General features: G+C 45.6%; 1 long non-coding RNA gene across 1 annotated transcript in view; it reads right to left on the reverse strand.

Annotated features, from left to right (window-relative positions):
* Positions 1-13389, reverse strand: part of LOC117516130 — a 199175-nt gene extending 185786 nt beyond the window's left edge. The window contains exon 1 of the long non-coding RNA XR_004562309.1: positions 13306-13389. This is a non-coding gene — a long non-coding RNA (uncharacterized LOC117516130). The remainder of the gene's footprint in view (positions 1-13305) is intronic.
* Positions 13390-24001: the final 10612 nt, after the last annotated feature.

Below are 24001 nucleotides of genomic sequence, written 5' to 3' on the forward strand. Positions count from 1 at the left end.
GTGTTGCGCATTATGGGGATGGTCAACTTTATTGGTAAATTCATTCCCAATCTCACTGCAAAGACATCCTGCATTCGTGAACTGTTGCACAATGACTGTGATTTTAAATGGACCACAAAACATGAGAACGAGTGGCAAAAGCTTAAAAAGACATTAACCACAGCACCTGTCTTAGCTTTCTATGACCACACTAAAAAGATCAAAGTGTCAACTGATGCTTCGACAGATGGTATCGGTGCCGTTCTCCTCCAGGCTGAGGGCGAGCACTGGAAACCTGTGGCCTATGCATCGAGGTCCATGACCAACTCAGAATGCAAGTATGCCCAGATAGAGAAGGAGTGTTTGGGTGTGGCCTATGGTTTAGAGCGTTTTCACAGCTTACAGTTTACTCAAAAAGGGGAGGATTGTTATCCCGGAGAGTTTGAGATCAGATGTGCTTAACAGGATCCACGAGGGCCATCTCGGGATTGAGAAGTGTAAAAGGAGAGCAAGGGAGTCAGTCTATTGGCCTGGTCTAAACAAAGACATTGAGACACTAGTAAGCAAGTGTGAAACATGTCAAAGACACAGGAGCAAGCAAACAAAAGAGCCAATGGTGGAAATGGAGTTGCCCACTGTACCCTGGCAATAGTGGGAATGGACTTATTCCATCTCAAAGGTAAAGACTATCTTGTAGCAATCGATTATTACTCAAACTATCCAGAAATGGCTTTGCTAACAAATGTCATCAGCATGCGTCATAACACACGCTAAATCCATCTTTGCCAGCCATGGCATTCCCCACACTGTGGTCAGTGACAATGGTCCATGTTTCACGAGCAGTGAATGGCAAAGGTTTACGGAGCAATACGACTTTCATCATGTCACATCAAGTCCACACTATGCACAATCAAATGGACAAGCAGAAAAAGGAGTTCACATTCTGAAACAGCTTCTAAAGAAAGCATCAGATAGTAACTCAGATCCATATCTAGCTCTTTTGAGCTACCGAGCATCTCCTCTTCAGTGCGGACTATCACCTGCAGAACTACTGATGAATAGAAAGCTCCGTACTACACTGCCAAGCTACGTAAGCAACAAGGTCAGACAAAAGAAACGCGGCAAGATCCAAATTGGCTACGACAGCAGAAAATGAGACAAAAGGCGTTCTATGATACTTCAGCCAAACTACTCTCTCCACTGGCAAGCAGTGACCCAGTGCGAATTGAGGATGCCGACGGATGGAATACAAAAGGTAGTGTGTTACAAGAAGTGGCACCACGATCCTTCACAGTGCAGACCGAGGATGGTCAAACTCTCAGACGTAACAGACGCAGTCTGTTAAAGACATCACCAATCACTAATGTGGACAGTGGAGGTCATGAAGGATTGCCTGTTACGACTCCACCAACAGGTTGTAACACAGAAACTTTACCACAGCAACCTGATCTAAGAAGGTCAACTCGAGAAATGAGACCGGACAGACTCAACTTATAAGAATAAACACAGAAAGAGATAAAGTTGTTCAATGCATTCATTGGACATTATTTGTTGTCAGCATGTTTCTGAGTTGACTTGTTTTGTGCCAGTATTAGTTGTTTGTTTTCTACACATATATATGAAAAAAAAAATGTTCCTCTGTTTAATGCACAGCATTTATCTTTTAAAAAAAGGAGCCCACTTACTGTTAATTGTGATACGATTATGCCAGTCAGAATGAAAAAATCTGGATCAATGATCAAAGGCCGTCACCTTTAACCTTAGGCCTACCTGTCCACCAAACTTCACAGAAATCTGTTCATGTCCTTCTGAAACATCCTGCTGACAAACAAATGGCATCAAAAACATAATCTCACTGATGGAGGTATTATCTAAAACAAAATCTCTTTACAAATCATTGCTATGTTGCCAACTGAGCAATAAGTTAGGAAACAACTGATTAACACTAAGTAAATATTTCCAAGAAAGTAAGTTAACGATTGCTTTGCAGTGCACGCTTATTGGCCGAGGAAATCCACAAACAATTCTTGGATCTGCCTGTCATCAAGTTATAGCTCAGAATCCAATTAAATCTATTCAATGCTAAGCACTTATTCAGCAACTGTAATCAAAATCGGTTTAACAGTTTTTGAATAATCCAGATAAAAATCCTACAAACACACACTGGTGAGTGGAGGATGTGAAACTGATTTGATAATTCCTCTATGTGTAATGTGCGAGAAACTGAAACCATAACTAACTTCTGGAGACAAAGTGAAGTCCTTTACCTACATGACTTTGATAGGCCGGAGAATCATTTTAGGATTACTGGGAGTGCCCTTGCATGGTTGACATCATACCTGAGCAGTTGTTCTCACTGTGTTTTGTACAATAACAAACTCTAACCTTAGTGACATGAAATTTGGGGTTCTACAGGGGTCTGTCTTAGGCCCCCTGCTTTTCTCCCTTTATATAGCACCCCTTGGAAATATACTGCGGTGTTTTGGGATTATCTTTCATTGCTATGCTGATGATACTCAGTTATACATGCTGATAACTGCTGGTAATCTCATCCACATAAAATCTTTAGAAGATTGCCTTGCATCAGTGAAAAGCTTGGATGTCTAGCAATTTTCTACTTTTAAACTCTGATAAGACTGAAATGATGGTTCTTGATCCAGTAAGACATCAGCATCAATTTGACCAGCTGACGCTTAGCCTAGGCTCGTGTGTCATACATCACACTTACAAAGTGAGGAACCTTGGGGTACGTTTTTATCCTACGTTGTAGGGCTGCAACTATCGAATATTTTTGGAATAGAATATACTACTGATTATTTTATTGATTAATCGAGTAATCGGATAAAAAGTACTTTTGTGTTTTTAAACAATATCAGTAGTGACAGGGCTCTCCCTAAGCAATGGCACAATGTCGCTGTGCCATCATGCAGATTTTTCAATTTAGGGTGTTCCCTCTCTCTCTGTTTTCCCAGGTAATTTTTTTTTTTTTTTTTTTTACCTAAGAGTTTTGGAGCTTTGCTGAACCATAAGCCCAGGTGGTCTGGGAAATCTTCAGTCTGCAGACAGGACATTCTTTTTTTCTCTTATTGCACATTTTATTTTACTTGCACATTTCATTTGCACTTTTTATTACTGTGATTTATTCAGTGTTTAGTGTATATTTATACATGCCAAACAGAGAGAGTGCAGCTCAAACCAAAGTCAAGTTCCTTGTTTTCTGTGGATACTTGGCAAATAACAGCCTGTGATAAACAGCTGTGGAGGGCAGCATTTCCACAAAAGCTGCACTGATGAATCAACTGTACAGCGTGCAGCTTTGTAAAGTTGTAGCGTCACCTGCTACGTTGATTAGCTCTTACGCAAGTTATGCGCATGCTCTATTGTCTTCTTCCTCATTTTTTGTGAGCGTTACAGCGACACATACACTCCTGGTGTATGTACTACAGCGTTAAACAAAGCCTCGAGGCAAAGAATTTGCCTCAAACATTTTTTGTAATCGAATTATTCGAGTTACTCGATTAATCGTTTCAGCCTTTTGACCTCCACATCAGAAATATTAGGAGGACTGCTTTCTTCCACCTGGAAAATATAGTGAAGATTCGCCCCATCCTCTCTATGGCTGATGCTGAGACTGTGATTCATTCAATTGTTTTTTCTAGATTGCACTACTGCAATGTTTTATTTTCTGGTTTACCGCAGCAGGCGATAGTCACTGGATGAAATCACGATTTTGTCTCGCCCCCAGACGCTGAGCGTCTCTAGGGGTGAATGGAGCTGTGGGCGGGCCTGGGCGCTGGAGTTCCGCACAATGATTGCATGATCAGTTGAAAGGCTGAATCTCGTTTTGATTGACAGCTATAGGAATCAAAATTAGTTTGCACATTTTTGTGTATTTATGCATTTTTAAATTTATGCCAAAGTGCTTTCGTGCACTATAAATCAATCTGTGTTAAAGGCGCACAGAGAAACACACTGGATTAGACGTTATGTGAGAAGATCTTGGTGAGTTACTCTCTGCTTCGTTCTTCAGTAAGTGTTTAAAAGTAGTTGCACGTTAATTAATGTCCCGGTTCGCAACACAATAGCAAAGTATTCATAATTATAAGTCTATCCGGACATTATGTGGTAATAAGCAGTGGCTGTTGATGTATTTTATTCATGAAAATTAGTGACAGAGAAACCAAAGCGTTTTGATCTACTGAATCAATATGAAGCAATGGTTCAGTGTTTTGAAGCTTTGATACAATTACATATGGCAACGTCTGCTGGCCAAATCTTTAAAATATCATTTTAAAGATTTGCATGGAAAAATGTCAGGAAACAGTCGGAATCTGTTATGTATGTTTAATAATAAAGCTTCTATGTGCTTCTTGAAATTTTTGACAATATTTTTGTTTAAAAACATTAATAATATTCTTGTAAAAGCAAGTCACTTCAACTGCTCCCTTGTTTTTACTCGGGCTTACCACAGCAGATCCAAGGTGGACCTGCATGTTGATTCCTGACGCAACTCCACATTACGTAGAGAAATGTGGCAGGGGTGGGGTTTGAACCGGGAACCTTCCGCATTGAAATCACGCGCACTAACCACTTGGTAACTGTGCCATCATAAAATACTGTATGTAATAGAGATATAAATTGTGAAATGCTTGAGCAACTAAGGGACTGTTATGACTATTTCACATATTTGAATTTACATATGAATAAATAAACAAATTTTATGATGTAAGCCAACAATGAGCTTCCCCTTTTTGACAGACCAGCAGCCACTACTGGTCTGTACTGGTCTGATGTAAGTAGAATGTGGTTTAAAAAAAAAAATAAATAAATAATACGGGAACTACCATGCTAATGAAATTCAGTTAAAACAGTCACACCAAAGTGCAGCAGTACTGCGATATCAAATTCAAAATGAAGGGGCGATGCATACCCTGTGTAGGCAGGGGTGGTGGCCAAGTTGTTAGTGCACTTTGTTTCAGTGAGGAAAGTTTCCGGTTCGAATCCCACTCCTGCCGCATTTCTCCATGTAATGAGGAGTTGCGTCAGGAAGGGCATCCGGTGTAAAACGTGTGCCAAATCAACAAGCAGACCCACCTCAGATTGGTGACCCCGAGTGAAAAAACAAGGGAGCAGCTGAAGGGTCTTTCTTTCTTTATGCATACCCTGTGTGTTCAATGTACCACAACATAAAAGTACAAGATGATTCAGATCATCTACCTAGGCTTCTTGGTTGTTAAGCTGTACAAAAAAGTTTTTTTTTTTCAGACTATGTTTTCCTTGACCTTTGATCAAACTACTCCAAAATCTACACACTTCTAGATATGTACCCAAGTAATATTCTCACTAATTTTGAAGTAAATCTGTGCAGCTGTTCTTAAGTTATCTCGCCCCCCCACCAACACACAGACACACACACACACAGTCAAAACAATACCCTACTTTGCCATTTCTCTTGTACCCAGGATGACTACAGTTCACAAAGACAGAGTGCATGTGAGACTCACCAAAAGTGTTTAAAGTCTCCATGATAGAAAGTTTCAGTTTCTTGACACTGATTGCTCACAACAAAAAGCATCTGTATTTTCTTCTCAACACTTCACTGAGTTGTAACTAAAAAAGAAAAATGTGATTCATTTGTCCCCCCCCAAAAAACCGCATACAGTAGTACTTGTTCACCTCATGTTTACACTAACTTCTTACAAACAAGCCACATGAGTAAACATGAAATCATCAGCCCGATGAGTTCATTGGACACATTTGATGACGGTGCTCTTACATCATCAGTTGTTCATGAACCCATGGAGGAAAATCCCAAAGGTATTTTGACTGGTGAGATCAGTCTGCTGTTGGTTCTGATCAGTCTGGACTAATACTGAACGACTTATCAACTGTGACAGCAAGAAACAAGGCACCGTCGTATTTACAGCTCAGCATCAAAAGGAGGATGGTTCTCACTGTGAAACTAAATACTGAGTAACTGCAACACTTTTAAAACACAACAGAAAATCCGAGCAGCCACATGATGACGCCGATGCATGCGACTAAAGTTACCCAGGGCATTTTGCTTTAATACAACCCCTGGCAAAAATTATGGAATCACCGGCCTCAGAGGATGTTCATTCAGTTGTTTAATTTTGTAGAAAAAAAAGCAGTTCACAGACATGACACAAAACTAAAGTCATTTCAAATGGCAACTTTCTGGCTTTAAGAAACACTATAAGAAATCAAGAAAAAAAGATTGTGGCAGTCAGTAACGGTTACTTTTTTAGACCAAGCAGAGGAAAAAAATATGGAATCACTCAATTCTGAGGAAAAAATTATGGAATCACCCTGTAAATTTTCATCCCCCAAATTAACACCTGCATCAAATCAGATCTGCTCATTGACCCTATGCCATGACATTGACCCTATGTGTCTTTTTGCAAGGAATGTTTTTGCAGTTTTTGCTCTATGGCAAGATGCATTATCATCTTGAAAAATGATTTCATCATCCCCAAACATCCTTTCAATTGTCCAAAATATCAACATAAACTTGTGCATTTATTGATGATGTAATGCCAGCCATCTCCCCAGTGCCTTTACCTGACATGCAGCCCCATATCATCAATGACTGTGGAAATTTACATGTTCTCTTCAGGCAGTCATCTTTATAAATCTCATTGAAAAGGCACCAAACAAAAGTTCCAGCATCATCACCTTGCCCAATGCAGATTTGAGATTCATCACTGAATATGACTTTCATCCAGTCATCCACAGTCCACAACTGCTTTTCCTTAGCCCATTGTAACCTTGTTTTTTTCTGTTTAGGTGTTAATGATGCCTTTCATTTAGCTTTTCTGTATGTAAATCCCATTTCCTTTAGGCGGTTTCTTACAGTTTGGTCACAGACGTTGACTCCAGTTTCCTCCCATTCGTTCCTCATTTGTTTTGTTGTACATTTTTCGATTTTTGAGACATATTGCTTTAAGTTTTCTGTCTTGATGCTTTGTCTTCCTTGGTCTACCAGTATGTTTGCCTTTAACAACCTTCCCATGTTGTTTGTATTTGGTCCAGAGTTTAGACACAGCTGACTGTGAACAACCAACATCTTTTTCAACATTGCATGATGATTTACTCTCTTTAAGAGTTTGATAATCCTCTCCTTTGTTTCAATTGACATCTCTTGTGTTGGAGCCATGATTCGTGTCAGTCCACTTGGTGCAACAGCTCTCCAAGGTGTGTTCACTCCTTTTTAGATGCAGACTAACGAGCAGATCTGATATGATGCAGGTGTTAGTTTTGGGGATGAAAATTTACAGGGTGATTCCATAATTTTTTCCTCAGAATTGAGTGATTCCATATTTTTTTCCTCTGCTTGGTCTAAAAAAGTAACCATTACTGACTGCCACAATCTTTTTTTCTTGATTTCTTATAGTGTTTCTTAAAGCCAGAAAGTTGCCATTTGAAATGACTTTAGTTTTGTGTCATGTCTGTGATCTGCTTTTTTTTCTACAAAATTAAACAACTGAATGAACATCCTCTGAGGCCGGTGATTCCATAATTTTTGCCAGGGGTTGTATGTAGCTTTGCTGGCAGGGATGGCATGGCACAGCTCAGCAGTTTAGTGTCTGAATTCAGATATTTGCCATATCTGCTACTGCAGGAGCCTCCAGTTGGCTGCACCTGACTGGTAGCAGGCCAACACAGTACCCTGATCCCCATGAGAGTTCAAATGACAGCTTTTACATAGGACTTAATGACTCAAACCAAGCTAGAAATCGCAACAGGTTTCAACCACACCAAAGCAATCAGGTGTGGCAAAGACCCCTAATCACAGAAATCTTACAGAGATCATCCTCCAGTGGCCTGAGCCAACCTTCCTTCAAGGTTTGCAAGTTGTTAAAACATTTTTTAAAAAGTAACATTTCCTGAGCAATTTCACCTTATCACGCTGTCTCACACGTAGTAAAATCTTTTTCAGACAAACACGGTTTCCCAGGCTGCACCTGAGAAAAATACACGTCCTTACGTGCTTATTAACCTCACACCAGCGTAAAAGCCGACCAGTACTGACACCTGGAAATGCTTTTATTGTGAAACACAAGCAACTGCAAAAGTATGAGCGGCAAATTATGCATTGAAATTTTTCAATAAAAACAATTTAAAAATTCCTGCACTGACTTTATTTGCTTCCACTCCACAATTTCATGGCATCCATCATCAGTTCAGCTCTGGGAACATGAATTAGTGCCACATACACCACAATACAAAACCGCCTTGGATCCTGGATGGAAACCACCCAGGCAGACCACCGGTCCACCCACACCTCTTTCACCTCGCAGCCAGGTGAAACGTGGACATCCCCTTGGTTTTTCCCAGTTTCTGAAGTCCTCAACGCTGAGACACCTGTGTGCTGAGAGAAATACCTCAGATGGAAAGGCATTAGATCCTTTGAAGAGACAAAGTACCAAAGACATCACTCAAACCAGGGCACTGGTTAGTGTAGGAAGCATGAGAACCATAAACCCTTGGATTTTCAATATCCTGCAAAGGTATATCACCAAACACCTCCAGAACATATAACCCATCATTCTACAAACGCTTCACAACAGTATCGATCCTGACTTTTTTCAGAAATTCAGTTTCTATTTACTATTAAATAGCGAGAGTACGAGTGGCTAACTGGTTAGTGTGCTTGTTTCCAGTGCGGAATGTTCCTGGTTCAAACCCACCCCTGCCCATTCTCCATATGGAGTTGTGTCAGGAAGAGCATCCGGTGTAAAGCGTGTCAAATCAACATGCGGATCCACCTCTGTTCTGCTGTGGTGACCTCGTGTGAAACCAGAGAAGCCGAAGAAGAAGATGATGTCAATCTACTCCATCATGTGTCAATGCAAAAAGTTCTGCAAGTTGAACCATTTATGGTGGCGGCTGATGGCGGACTCCTGGATTTCTGTCAAACACTGCTCATGAATATGCAAATGCAGCTCAAGTCAATAAAGGGTCCTCTAAAGGGACATAAACAATGGGGTGGGTGGGGGGTGTTCAGGAAAAGTAGAATTACGGGGGGAAGTGTCATTGACATTCTGAGAAACTTTTCCACAGCAGCTATATAGCAACTATTAAAATATAATTGAACATTTAAAAAATATCCTGCCACTAGCTTCTTGGTGAGCAGCTGGATCACATTTTCTTGTCTCACATTTCTTGATACCTGCACTTATCAGCACTCAAGCACATTCTGAAGCTGCCTAATAATGGGGCTGTCTGACTCAGTCAGTGGGCAAATGCTGAGTGATTTTCAATTAACCCCGCTCCAATCATTATCCTACTCATTCAAATTACCACCAAAATCAACTAAAGGCCCCTAGTGTTAAAGACATCTACTTCTTTCAACGGCTACAACTCATATGTTAAACACTTAATCTCTTCTGGGGTGATTACTTAAAAATAGAAAAAAGGGACTTCAGAAAGTATAACTTAGCAACATCAAACCATCCTGCAAGTTCACACTGGAATTCACAAGATTACAGCAACTTCATCAACTGTCAGACCCTGACCCAGATATGCACAGAATTGCATGAGATGGTTGTCGTGCATCACCGGGTGCACGGCAACCATCATGAGGTTGCTGGAGAGAGATGTTTGGCAATGCCAGTATCTTTGCAGGCTAAAGAAGGTCCAAGTTTTTAGGGTCCTGGTGCTACTGTCTTGTTGTGTACTTGTGAGACTTGGATGCTAACCAGTGACCTGAGATGATGACTGCGTGTCTTTGGTACTAGGTATCTTCAGAAAATCCTTGGGTACAGCTGAAATTACTTTGTATCAAATGAGGGGTTACAAAGAGAGACTAAGATGAGGAGTATCACTTGCACTGTGAGAGAGTGTCAGCTTTGACATTTTGGCCATGTGGCCTGTTTCTCTGTACATGATCCAGCACACAGGTGCTGGAGTGTTGAGGATCCCAGCAGCTGGAGAAGACCATGGAGACATCCATGTCGCACCTGAATGCAGCAGATACATAGTCATTACCTCCGCCAACTAAGTTGGAGGGAAGTTATGTGATCGCTTGCGTTTGTTTGTTTATTGGTTAGTTGACAGTCTCACAGGCACAGTTCTGCATCTATCATCATAAAATTTGGACACACAGTTCAGATAATCCTACAATAGACTGAGTTCATTTTTCAAGGCCATAACTCAAGTTTCAAGGTCAAGGTCACGCAAAAAGTGAAAACCACATAATCAGCCAGATCAGACAATCTCACGGGCACAGTTCTGCATCTATTATCATAAAATTTTGACATATGGTTCAGATAATCCTACAATAGTGTGAGTTCATTTTTCAAGGTTATACCTCAAGTTTCATGGTGAAGGTCACTGAAAAAGTGAAAACTGCATAATCAGCCATAACTTCGGAGCTACTCACCATAGATACTTCCAATTTGGCTCATACGAGGTCTGTCAATAAAGTATAGGTCCTTTTTATTTTTTTCAAAAACTATATGGATTTCATTCATATGTTTTTACATCAGACATGCTTGAACCCTCGTGCGCATGCGTGAGTTTTTCCACGCCTGTCGGTGACGTCATTCGCCTGTGAGCACTCCTTGTGGGAGGAGTCGTCCAGCCCCTCGTCGGAATTCCTTTGTCTGAGAAGTTGCTGAGAGACTGGCGCTTTGTTTGATCAAAATTTTTTCTAAACCTGTGAGACACATCGAAGTGGACACGGTTCGAAAAATTAAGCTGGTTTTCGGTGAAAATTTTAACAGCTGATGAGAGATTTTGAGGTGATACTGTCGCTTTAAGGACTTCCCATGGTGCGAGACGTCGCGCAGCACTCTCAGGCGCAGTCATCAGCCTGTTTCAAGCTGAAAACCTCCACATTTCAGGCTCTATTGATCCAGGACGTCGTGAGAGAACAGAGAAGTTTCAGAAGAAGTCGGTTTCAGCATTTTATCTGGATATTCCACTGTTACAGGAGATTTTTTTAATGAAAGACGTGCGGGCGGATTTCAGCGTCGGCTCGCAGCCGCCGCGACGCTCCGCCACAGGAAAAACACCTCCGTTGGAAGCCTTAAGGACAAGTTGGAACATGTCCAGCTGTTAAACAATTTCTCATATACTCACTCCACTGAAAGCCATCAAAAGCCGCCTGGATTTTACAAATGGTTATCAACACGGAGGTGTTTTTCCTGTGCCGAAAGTCCTTAAAGCGACAGTATTACCTCAAAATCTCTCATCAGCCGTTAAAATTTTCACCGAAAACCAGCTTAATTTTTCGAACCGTGTCTACTTCGATGTGTCTCACAGGTTTAGAAAAAATTTGGATCAAACAAAGCGCCAGTCTCTTAGTAACTTCTCAGACAAAGGAATTCCGACGAGGGGCTGGACGACTCCTCCCACAAGGAGTGCTCACAGGCGAATGACGTCACCGACAGGCGTGGAAAAACTCACGCATGCGCACGAGGGTTCAAGCATGTCTGACGTAAAAACATATGAATGAAATCCATATAGTTTTTGAAAAAAATAAAAAGGACCTATACTTTATTGACAGACCTCGTATTGTTCCTCTTAGGGAGAGGCTTTCTGATTGACCTTGGCCTTAAACCTTAACCTTCAAAAGTTTGGTCAAGGTCAAAGCTGACCCCAAAAAATTAATATTCTTTATTTAAATCTGATGCATAGACATGGTGTACTGGGTCCTACAATACACTTGTCAAGATCACAGTTCAAATTTCAAGGTCAAGGTCACACAAAACATGAAAAATGCATAATGAGTTTAGATCCCACTTGAATTTTACCATTCTGAAGTGTCATTTTGGTCAACATTTAGTTAGAATATTTAAGTGGAAACACTTGCAGGACATTGTTGGCTTCATGCCAGAACTCTTTCAGAAATGTTTCATCAGACTTGAGTTTTATCATTTTGAAGTTCCAGTTCGGTCAACGTTTATTTCATAGTGTGACATGAACAGTAACTATTCTGTTGGTGGCGGTACCTGCGCTCTCTGAGCACAGCTCTAGTTTTAGAGCTGTGGGAATGGACTGGTTGTGTGCCTAGTTGGTTGCCATCAAGGACCCAAGGCAGTTCCGTATAGAGGTGGGCAGATCGATCCTAATATCGATAATATCGATACCAACGCTGGCATTGATATTGAATGATCCTCATGTAAAAAGATCGATACTCAAGGTTTTTTTTTTCCTCTCCCGCACGCACTGACTGCTGAGCACGCAGATTCAAAGTCTACTCTCTGTAAGAGCAGCACTGCGCTGTGTCACACAACACGGAGCAGCACACCCTTGTATTGTGGTTTGTCAGCCCTCTACCTCAGGAGATTTTGTTTTAAGTTGTGTTGAGTGATATTTTTGTAAACAAAAATGTTGATTGTGATAATAAAGTATTTTGTTGTCACTTACAATGTTTGGCAAAATTCTATCCTAGGTCTTTTGGATCCTTTGGATCTATGAAGCCTATGAAAAAGTATCGGTATCTGCGATACTGGGCCTGTATTTACTTGGTATCGAATCAATACCAAAATTCCCGGTATCGCCCACCTCTATCCATAGTGTTGTGGATTTGGCAAAGCGCAGCACCAGAGGTCCAGAGCATGCTGACAATTGTCTTGATTGAACATGATTAACAGCTTCATCAGCAGATCAAGTCTCATTCTCACTCTATATATGATGACTTTTGATGACATTTGACCACACTTTGTATGGTCAAATGTCATCATTCCACTAAATTTCATGGAGCTCTACGCAAGTTTTGATTGAATGATACGAACAAACCAATCAACTAACCAGCATGTGTGTGGTTATAGAAAAACAAAGACAAAGGAGGGCATGCAAGAAGTTCAGAGATACATAAGACCACCATACCACAACCTGAACAAAGTGCTGATAAAAGTCCATTTTGAACACGACCGTTCCACAACTTTGAACAAACCAAACCACACAACAACAATCACACGGACTATAAATCGGATACAATGTCGCCCTTACGGGGGATTTTCAACCCCCCAGTTGTCCTCCTGTGGTTCAACACGGAAATCACAAAGTGGTCCAAATGTAAAATCTCTGTTTTTATTCCTCTGTCTTGAACCAAACGTTTTTTCTTCTTTACCTTTAACTCCGTGACAGCTGTTCTTTTTTTTCCTCAATGCACGAGCGCCACTACTATGAGTCCAACACACACACACACACACACACACACACACACACACACACACACACACACACACACACACACACACACACACACACACACACTCGCGCGCGCGAGCGAGCGGCATAGATTACCGTCATGAAAAACTTGCGCTTCTAACTCAAAAAAAAGCGTCGTCTCACCTGTTTCGTAAACGTTGTTCGGTTTCGCTGCCGCGCCGTAGTAAACAAGTGTCGGTGAGCTTTAAAGCAGCGTGCGAGACATGTTTACAAAGACTCTTCCTGCGCTCCCATTGGTTCGAGTAGAGTTTAGGCCCCGCCCCGAAGCTCGGTCACTGGGCCGAGTGTCAAACGCTGCTTCCGGTGTGGCTCTCCGCCTTCTCTCCTGCGGTGTTTTAGTTTGTTTCGTTTGTTTCACGTAAGTCGAGCCCTTCAAGTGACATCACTTCTTCTTCTTCTTTTTTTTTTTAAAGGAATCTAACAAAAACATTACTGACAAGTCTGTATTTGCAATGAAAGTGCAGCTGGCAGACGTCGACTGCTGACACCAGCGGCGGCTCCAGGATTGGGGGTGATGGGAAGTAGCCCCCGCCACAATTTTTTTTATTTGCCAAATATAAACATTTTCTATGGTGTTACAAGTTCTTAATATGTTAGTGGCATTTTCTTGAATGTGGACCAATATATTCATGTTTGCTATGAGTTATTATATAACGGCTGAGTGAATTCTTGTCATTTGATTGGTGGCTTGTATGTCACGTGACATGGATTATTCATATCATTTGCCATTGTGTTTCATTGACCGTGCATTAGTTATCCAGACTGTGGATAATGAAAAAACTGGTTTTGATACATTCTCCCTCCTTCTGTTATTTTGGGACACCTCACCTGGGACATTGAGAATCAAATCAAGGAGGCACAAAAGATCCAGGTGGGAGTCCACCAGGCTGGTTATTTGTTCCCCTGTTGGTTGTTTCCCCAGTTCCTCAGTTTTGTCACACCTCAAAATTTTCTTGTCACTCAGGTATTCATCAGACCATAGCCAACAAGCATGTCTGGTGGTCTACACTGGCTGCAGACTGCAGGGCATATGTCCTGCCTGCTCCATTTGCGCCAGGACAAAGACGCTCATCAGCCTTCCAGCGGCTTACTCTACCCTCTCCCTGTGCCTCATTCTTCCTGGTCTCATATAGACTTTGTGACTGGACTCCCTGCATCTGATGGTCACAACACTATTATGACAGTGGCTGAGTGGTTCTCTAAGGCAGCACACTTTGTTAACCTCAAGAAACTGCCAACAGTCCTGGAGACCGCAAACCTCCTGGTCCACCATGTTTTGCATTTGCATGGCGTCCCATTGGACGTGGTGACTGACCGGGGTCCCAATTTACATCCCAGGTTTGGAAGGCCTTTTGTAATGCCCTGGGGGCCACAGTCGGCATATCATCAGGGTTCCACGTCCAGCCTGCGGTTCCAGCTCAATCATTCGTGAGGAGTTCCAAAATAAAGCACTGCTCCTGCTTGTTGAAAGGAGCTGAGATGGTTCAGGCATCGGGTAAGGATGCCCCCTGGGCACCTCCCTAGGGAGGTGTTGCAGGCACATCCAACTGGGAGGAGACCCCGGGTAAGACCCCAGACTATGGAGAGATTATATCTCCACACTGGCCTGGGAACATCTCGGTATCCCACAGTCAGAGGTGGTTAATGTGGCCCAGAAAAAGGGAAGTTTGGGGTCCCCTGCTGGAGCTGTTGCCTCGTGACCCGATCTCAGATAAGCAGTTGGACATGTATGTATGTATGTCTGAATGTTTATTTAAGAAATAAACAAATCCAGAACAGAAGTGCAATGAAGGGAGAAATTTAATTTTTGTATTATAGTTTCTGAAGACTCTATCTGAAAAAAAAAATCTGTCTTAATTTATTCTCGAGTGATAATTTTGTGCACTGTGTTTATTTAAGAAAAAAAATCCAGACATGACAATTGTTTTGTGAATTTTGTCAAACAATTTTGTGAAAATTGTTTTGTTTCTGAACAAAGCCTTTTATTATGATCGGGGCGTAGCACCAAATTCTGGGCCCTAGGTACTAGCCATATTGAAGACTGTTCTTTTTTATTAACGCAGACACCAAATTTCTAATGCGTAGTCAAACGAGGTCTAAATCATGTATACCTTAGATCACACCTGGGAGTCAGAACCCTTTTTAAAGTTGGGGGAGCAATATTGAGTTGGGGGGTCTGGGAGACCAAATTGCACCAATTTTCTAGAAAATGGTGCAATTTGGTCTCCCAGACACCCCCAACTCAATATAGCTAGCTTTCAAGCTCACCTCTCTTTTCAAAGAATTTGGTTAGCAGCTGCTTTCCCTCATTTAGTTTTCTTTCCCTGTCCTTTTTTCTCTTCGCGCGTCACGACCGATTCGCTGATGAAGCGAGACAAAGGAACACCTCCGTTTCGGAGTGTTAGAGGACAAGTTGGGACATGTCCAGCTCTCCACAAGTTCTTTTATACTCACTGGGCTGGTAAGCACTGAAAGCCGAGATAGACATGTCCCAACTTGTCCTCTAACACTCCGAAACGGAGGTGTTCCTTTGTCTCGCTTCATCAGCGAATCGGTCGTGACGCGCGAAGCCTCCGCGCGGCTTTCCATGACAAAATCTCTTGTTAAAAGTGAAATCTGCCGGAAAATGGCTGATGTCCAGGTCTTGTGATAACCAGAGAAAGAGCACACGACGGTCTCGTATCCACAGAGCCATCAGCTTAGAAATGATCCAGTGGTTTGTGCTGCATCGTCGCAGCTCGCAGCGCGGCGCACCGACCGTCCTTTAAAGGGGTCCTTAAACCTGTAGTTAAAGTCCTTATTCTCTGTGAAGCCCGTAAAATTTTCACTGAAAGCCAGATAAATTTTTCGAATGGTTTCCAGGTGCCAGTCTCTAACAGCTTCTGAAAAAATTCTGATGGAAAAAAAGTCCTTTTCATTCCGCCATTTCCAGACAATGAAAATCCGACGAGGGGGCGGGACCACTCCTTCCACAAGGCGTGCTCACAGGCGAATGACGTCACTGACAGGCGTGGAAAAACTCACGCATGCGTACGAGGGTACAAGCATGTCTGACGTAAAAACATATGAATGAAATCCATATAGTTTTTGAAAAAAATAAAAAGGTACGATACTTTACGGACAGACCTCGTACTTGTTACAGTCATCACTGTCCAACAGCAATAACTGTGTTGAGCCTCAGGGTCAATTTTCTGTGTGATGACTTTTGGTGCAATGTTAAACAAAATACATTGTTTAATATATTGCGACACATGATTACATTCATTTTCCTTTCCCATTTGAAAAGTGATGTTTTGCTCTTTATGGTACAATAATCACCCGTAAGACGTGATGTTTATTCAGTGTTCTCTAAATTAAAATGTTTTTGCTGTGTTTGGATCAGCGTGTTCATTTATTTCCACCGTGATTATTTTATGCAGCTTGTCCAAAGCGCACACACAGATTACTTTATCGTTCTTTAATTTGTAAAACTGTATAATAACTACATTAGCAGCACAGCCTGGCGTTCAGGGTCTCCATACTGAAGAGTCAGGATTATGCAGCATGCCGTCTCTTTGTTTTCCACTTTCACTCTGCAAGAGATGATACTTCTGAGGACTGTGTGCACTGCAGCTGTTTCAAGCTAATTGTAAGATATGAAAAGGAAAGAAAGAGGCCATTTTCCAGAGAAATGCAAGTCAATATAAAGGAACAATATATAAAAAGAGGCAATTATTCAACTTGAGCCTGTAGTTCTGATCGCTGGCTCAAATTGGTTTCCACAGTTCTTGGTTTTTTCTTAATTACGATGCCTCGTTCAAAAAAGTCTTCTGGGGCGCAAAGCTGCAACACAGCAGAAATTAAATCAAAGAACTAAATCATAATAAAGAAATGTTTTTCTTTCTTAATCTTTCTTCTGAAACTGAACAATGTGGGAAAATATTGGTATATGTGTTGTGTGGGCCGCTGAAGAGGAGGTACTGCTGGCCCACTACCACCAGAGGGCGCCCTGCTTGGAGTGCGGGCTCCAAGCACGAGAGGGCGCCAGACCCAGAGGAAGTGACAGCTGTCACTCATCACTCCAGCTGTCACTCATCTACACTACTATATAAGCCGGACTGCAACTCCACCTCCCCGCCGAGAAATCGACTACCAGAACCAAGGTAATTTCTCTGCTGAATTTAAACTGTGACTTACGTCTGTTTGCAGCCATAATCCTGTGAAGACCCAGAAGAGGGACAAACAGGAGCTGCACGAGTGTGTGTGATTTGGAGGTGGAGGTGCTCCCTCCTAACGGTATCTGGACTATATATTACTGAGTGTGCGGACTCACACTCACACATCATATTTCTGCTTTCTGCCAGCAGTACCAGGGTCGACAGTCGAAGACAGAGGCCACCTGGGGACTCGGGACTTGGCGGCTCCGGTGTTCTTCAGGCCGTTGGTGGTGGAAGCCGTGTGGGACGCGGCTTCTCTCTCGTCGGGCGTCTTCTATCTTCGAGCCTGCCCACACTTCACCTGGTGTTTATTGACTGTGAGATTAAGACACGTTTCGTTGTGTAATATCACAACATTAAATTGTTACCTTTTGGCTTACTCATTGTCCGTTCATTTGCGCCCCCTGTTGTGGGTCCGTGCTACGACACCTTCCCAACAGGATTTCTCGGCCAACGTCATGGACTCCGAGGGGCGTCAACTCCAGCTTGAACGGCCAATGGAAGAGCCAGGAGCGCAGGCGTCAGCGGGAGGCGGGTTGAGTGAGCTGCAGCAGATCTTAACCGCCTTCAAGGCCCGGTTAGAATTAGTGACCGAGCAGAATGTCCTCCTTAATCGGAGGGTGGAGGCTCTCACCGCCAGGGTGGAAGCGCGCGATCAGGGCGCTGCTGCAGCCACTCCTCTGGCTGGTCCTGGGCCCGTATTAGACGTTCCACTGGTCGTTCAACGAACCCCCCCACCGTCCCCTGAAGCATACATAAGCCCTCCGGAACCGTACGGGGGCTGTGTCGAGACGTGCGCGGACTTCCTCATGCAGTGTTCGCTCGTCTTTTCACAGCGCCCCGTCATGTACGCATCAGACGCTAGCCGGGTGGCTTATGTTATTAATTTGCTTCGAGGAGAGGCACGTGCATGGGCTACGGCGCTTTGGGAGCAGAATTCACGGCTCCTAACGTCTTATGCTGGGTTTGTACAGGAATTCAAACAAGTGTTTGATCATCCCAACAGAGGCGAGACCGCTTCGAACGTGCTGCTGTCGATGAGACAGGGGCGCCGTAGCGCAGCCGAGTATGCAGTCGGCTTCCGCATCGCGGCAGCGAGGTCCGGCTGGAATAACGTTGCGCCCCGCGCCGCCTTTGTAAATGGACTGTCCCCGGTCCTCAAGGAGCACCTACTGGCCAAGGAGGAACCGCGGGAATTTGACGGGCTGATCGATTTGGTTATACGTTTAGACAACCGTTTAAATGAGCATCGTCGGGAGCAGGCCGGGAGGCATGACCGGGCACTAGTCGTCCCTCCCCCTTCCGGTTCCGACAAGGTGACGTCGTCCCCACGCTTCACTGCCAGAGAGCTCCGTGTGGCTACAGCTCCCCCTGCTGAGGAGGCTAGGGACACGAGTAGGGCCAAATTAAAGTCAAACATCAGACAAAGGAGGCTGGCCCACGGGGAGTGTTTCGTCTGCGGCTCTTGCGAGCACATGCAGAGGGACTGCCCTAAAACGGTCAAACAACAACGCCCGTCCTTAGAAACTGGGCTAAGGGTGGGTCATAACACGCACGCGGGAAAACCCCGCAAATCTGCACGAATCCCAGTAACAATCCTTTGTGGGGATTTAACCCTTCATGCCCCAGCACTGATAGACACAGGGTCTGAAGGGAATCTGCTGGACAGCAGATGGGTAAAGGAAGTAGGGCTCCCTCTGGTGGCTCTGCCGGCACCATTGCAGGTGCGAGCACTAGATGGCACCCTGCTTCCAATAATCACACATCAGACACAACCAGTGACTTTGGTTGTGTCTGGGAATCACAGGGAGGAGATAGTGTTCCATGTAACACCTTCTACCTCCCGAGTGATTTTGGGCTTTCCATGGATGGTGAAGCACAATCCCCGGATTGATTGGCCGTCTGGGGTTGTGACGCAGTGGAGCGAAACCTGCCACCGGGAGTGCTTAGGATCCTCGGTTCCTCCCGGCACTACGGCTAATGAGGAGGTCAAAGTTCCCCCCAATCTATCGGCGGTGCCAAAGGAGTACCACGATCTTGCTGACGTTTTCAGCAAAGATCTGGCACTCACTCTTCCCCCGCACCGACCGTATGATTGTGCCATCGATTTGGTCCCGGGCGCTGAGTACCCGTCCAGCAGGCTGTACAACCTCTCACGTCCGGAACGCGAATCAATGGAGACCTACATCCGGGACTCCTTAGCTGCCGGGCTGATCCGGAACTCCACCTCCCCGATGGGTGCTGGTTTCTTTTTTGTGGGCAAGAAAGACGGCGGACTCCGTCCATGCATTGATTACAGAGGGCTGAACGAGATCACGGTTCGCAACCGATACCCGTTACCTCTGTTAGATTCAGTGTTCACGCCCCTGCATGGAGCCCAAATTTCACAAAATTGGATCTTAGAAACGCGTACCACCTGGTTCGGATCCGGAAGGGAGACGAATGGAAGACGGCATTCAACACCCCGTTAGGTCATTTTGAGTACCTGGTCATGCCGTTCGGCCTCACTAACGCCCCCGCGACGTTCCAAGCTTTGGTAAATGACGTCTTGCGGGACTTCCTGCATCGGTTCGTCTTCGTATATCTGGACGATATACTCATCTTTTCCCCGGACCCTGAGACCCATGTCCAGCATGTACGTCAGGTCCTACAGCGGTTGTTGGAGAACCGGCTGTTTGTGAAGGGCGAGAAGTGCGAGTTCCACCGCACTTCTTTGTCCTTCCTGGGGTTCATCATCTCCTCCAACTCCGTCGCCCCTGATCCGGCTAAGGTTGCGGCGGTGAGAGATTGGCCCCAACCAACAAGCCGCAGGAAACTACAGCAGTTCCTAGGCTTTGCAAATTTCTACAGGAGGTTCATTAAAGGTTACAGTCAGGTAGTTAGCCCCCTGACTGCCCTGACCTCCACCAAGGTCCCCTTCGCCTGGTCGGATCGGTGCAAAGCCGCGTTCCAGGAGTTGAAACGCAGGTTCTCGACTGCACCAGTTCTGGTGCAGCCTGATCCTGATCGCCAGTACATAGTAGAGGTGGACGCCTCTGACTCAGGGATAGGAGCCGTGCTGTCCCAGAGCGTGGAGGCTGATAAAGTCCTCCATCCTTGTGCCTTTTATTCCCGCAGGTTGACCCCAGCTGAACGGAACTATGACGTCGGCAATCGGGAACTTCTTGCGGTGAAGGAGGCTCTTGAAGAGTGGAGACACCTGCTGGAGGGGGCATCGTTGCCCTTCACGGTTTTCACGGACCATCGGAACCTGGAGTACATCCGGACCGCCAAGCGGCTGAACCCCAGGCAAGCCCGCTGGTCTCTGTTCTTCGGGCGCTTTGACTTCCAGATCACGTATCGCCCCGGGACCAAGAACCAAAAACCAGATGCATTGTCCCGGGTGCACGAAGAAGAAGCCAAAGCGGGGCTGTCGAACCCCACCGAGACCATCATCCCCGAGTCCACTGTCGTGGCCACCCTCACCTGGGACGTGGAGGAGACCGTCCGGGAGGCCCTGACAAGGAGCCCGGACCCGGGGACTGGCCCCAAGAACAAACTGTATGTCCCACCAGAGGCAAGAGCTGCCGTATTGGACTTCTGTCATGGGTCCAAGCTCTCCTGTCATCCCGGAGTGCGTAGGACCGTGGCAGTAGTCCAGCAGCGCTTCTGGTGGGCGTCCCTGGAAACCAACGTCCGGGACTACGTCCAGGCCTGTACCATCTGCGCCAGGGGCAAGGCAGACCATCGGAGGACGACGGGACTCCTCCAACCCCTGCCAGTGCCTCATCGCCCCTGGTCTCACATCGGCCTGGACTTCATCACGGGCCTCCCGCCGTCCCAGGGCAACACCGTTATTCTCACGATAGTGGACCAGTTCTCCAAGGCGGCCCACTTCGTGGCCCTCCCGAAGCTCCCGACAGCCCAGGAGACGGCAGACCTCCTGGTCCACCACGTCATGCGGCTGCATGGGATACCATCGGACATTGTATCAGATCGTGGTCCCCAGTTCTCTTCGCAGGTGTGGAAGAGTTTCTGTAAGGAGCTGGGGGCCACCGTGAGTCTCTCGTCCGGGTACCACCCCCAGACCAACGGCCAGGCAGAGCGGGCTAACCAGGAGTTGGAACAGGCCCTTCGCTGCGTCACCTCCGCGTACCCGGCGGCCTGGAGTCACCATCTGGCCTGGATCGAGTATGCCCATAACAGCCAAGTCTCGTCTGCTACCGGCCTCTCCCCTTTTGAGGCATGTTTGGGGTTCCAGCCCCCATTGTTCCCGCTGGTGGAGGGAGAGGTCGGTGTGCGCTCGGTCCAGGCCCACCTCAGGAGGTGCCGCCGGGTGTGGCGGACCGCCCGCTCTGCCCTGTTAAAGGCCCGGACGAGGGCCAAGACCCATGCGGACCGCCGACGTTCCCCGGCCCCCACATACCAGCCCGGGCAGGAGGTGTGGCTGTCAACAAAGGACATCCCCCTCTGTGTGGACTCACCCAAATTAAAGGACAGGTACATCGGACCATTCCCCATCCTCAAGATCATCAACCCGGCCGCAGTGAAGCTCCGACTCCCGGCTTCACTGCGGATCCACCCTGTCTTCCACGTGTCCCGTATCAAGCCACACCACACCTCGCCCCTCTGTGCACCTGGACCTACGCCGCCTCCTGCCCGGCTCATCGACGGGGAGCCTGCTTGGACGGTCTGCAGGCTCCTGGACGTCCGTCGTAAGGGCTGGGGATTCCAATATCTGGTGGACTGGGAGGGGTATGGTCCTGAGGAACGCTCCTGGGTGAAGAGGAGCTTCATCCTGGACCCGGCCCTCCTGGCCGATTTCTACAGACGACACCCGGACAAGCCCGGTCGGGCGCCAGGAGGCGCCCGTTGAGGGGGGGGTCCTGTTGTGTGGGCCGCTGAAGAGGAGGTACTGCTGGCCCACTACCACCAGAGGGCGCCAGACCCAGAGGAAGTGACAGCTGTCACTCATCACTCCAGCTGTCACTCATCTACACTACTATATAAGCCGGACTGCAACTCCACCTCCCCGCCGAGAAATCGACTACCAGAACCAAGGTAATTTCTCTGCTGAATTTAAACTGTGACTTACGTCTGTTTGCAGCCGTAATCCTGTGAAGACCCAGAAGAGGGACAAACAGGAGCTGCACGAGTGTGTGTGATTTGGAGGTGGAGGTGCTCCCTCCTAACGGTATCTGGACTATATATTACTGAGTGTGCGGACTCACACTCACACATCATATTTCTGCTTTCTGCCAGCAGTACCAGGGTCGACAGTCGAAGACAGAGGCCACCTGGGGACTCGGGACTTGGCGGCTCCGGTGTTCTTCAGGCCGTTGGTGGTGGAAGCCGTGTGGGACGCGGCTTCTCTCTCGTCGGGCGTCTTCTATCTTCGAGCCTGCCCACACTTCACCTGGTGTTTATTGACTGTGAGATTAAGACACGTTTCGTTGTGTAATATCACAACATTAAATTGTTACCTTTTGGCTTACTCATTGTCCGTTCATTTGCGCCCCCTGTTGTGGGTCCGTGCTACGACACCTTCCCAACAATATGTTAATTTTACGTGTAGAAAGGGGCGGCAGTTTGTTGGAGACGTCAGTGAAAGGAATAATTCTGGACGTATGACACACCTGTGAATCGAAATAAAGAGTGATGCTCATAAATTTAAATAACTTTGGTGATGAACGTTTTGTTCCCAGTGTTGATGGTCTGTACTGCACAGTCTACCACACCTATAACGTTTAGGCCACCAGTTACAGTATACTGCAGAAGGGCGAGTTCTAGCATTTTGCATCATTTCAATAACGAAAAGCTGGAATGAGTGCATGCTCACTAATGTTTTGACTCCATCAATTCCACAGTTACACTGCACCCGTGCTTCTTAACACCTTTTTCTTTTTCACTCTTTCTTTCAGCGATGCACATTAGCACCAATATCAAATGGATTACAATGATGATAACTAAGCCAAATGTTTTGGTCAATATGCCACATTTCCAACTCCAGGTTGCGATCACAGTAGACCAAGCAGCTTATCCCACGGGTCCTCAACCAAGTCCTCTAACTCTTCCAGGGGAAGAGAAATATAATCACTCCAGCATGTCCTGGGTCTTCCCAGAGGCCTCTTCCCAGTTAGACAAGCTTAGAAGACCTCCCTAGGGAGACTCTCCAGATGCCCGAACTACCCTACCTGGCTCCTTTCAATTAGAAGAAGCGGGGTCCCTCCTGAACAATCAAGCTTCTCACCCTGTCCCTGAGTGTAATCTCAGATACCCAACAGAGGAATCTCATTTCCACTGCTTTATCTGCAACTTTATTCTTTCACTCATTTCCCAAAGTTCATGACCATAGGTGAGGACAGGAGTGCAAATCAATGGAAAATTGAGAGCCTCACCTTCTGGCTCAGCTCCTTCACCATGATGGTCCAGTATATCGTCCATAGAACATCAGACGCAGCCCCAATCCCTATATCAATGCCACACTCCAACTCACCCCCACTCATGAACAACACCCAGAGGTATTTAAAGTCCTCCACTTGGGGCAGTATCTCCACGCAGAGGGAACAATCCACTCTTTTCCATCAGAGGAACATGGTCTCAGATTTGCAGGTGCTGATTCTCATTAAAGTCACTTCACAGTC

This window comes from Thalassophryne amazonica, chromosome 8, assembly GCF_902500255.1.
Source record: "Thalassophryne amazonica chromosome 8, fThaAma1.1, whole genome shotgun sequence".
NCBI classification, from domain to species: Eukaryota; Metazoa; Chordata; class Actinopteri; order Batrachoidiformes; family Batrachoididae; genus Thalassophryne; species Thalassophryne amazonica.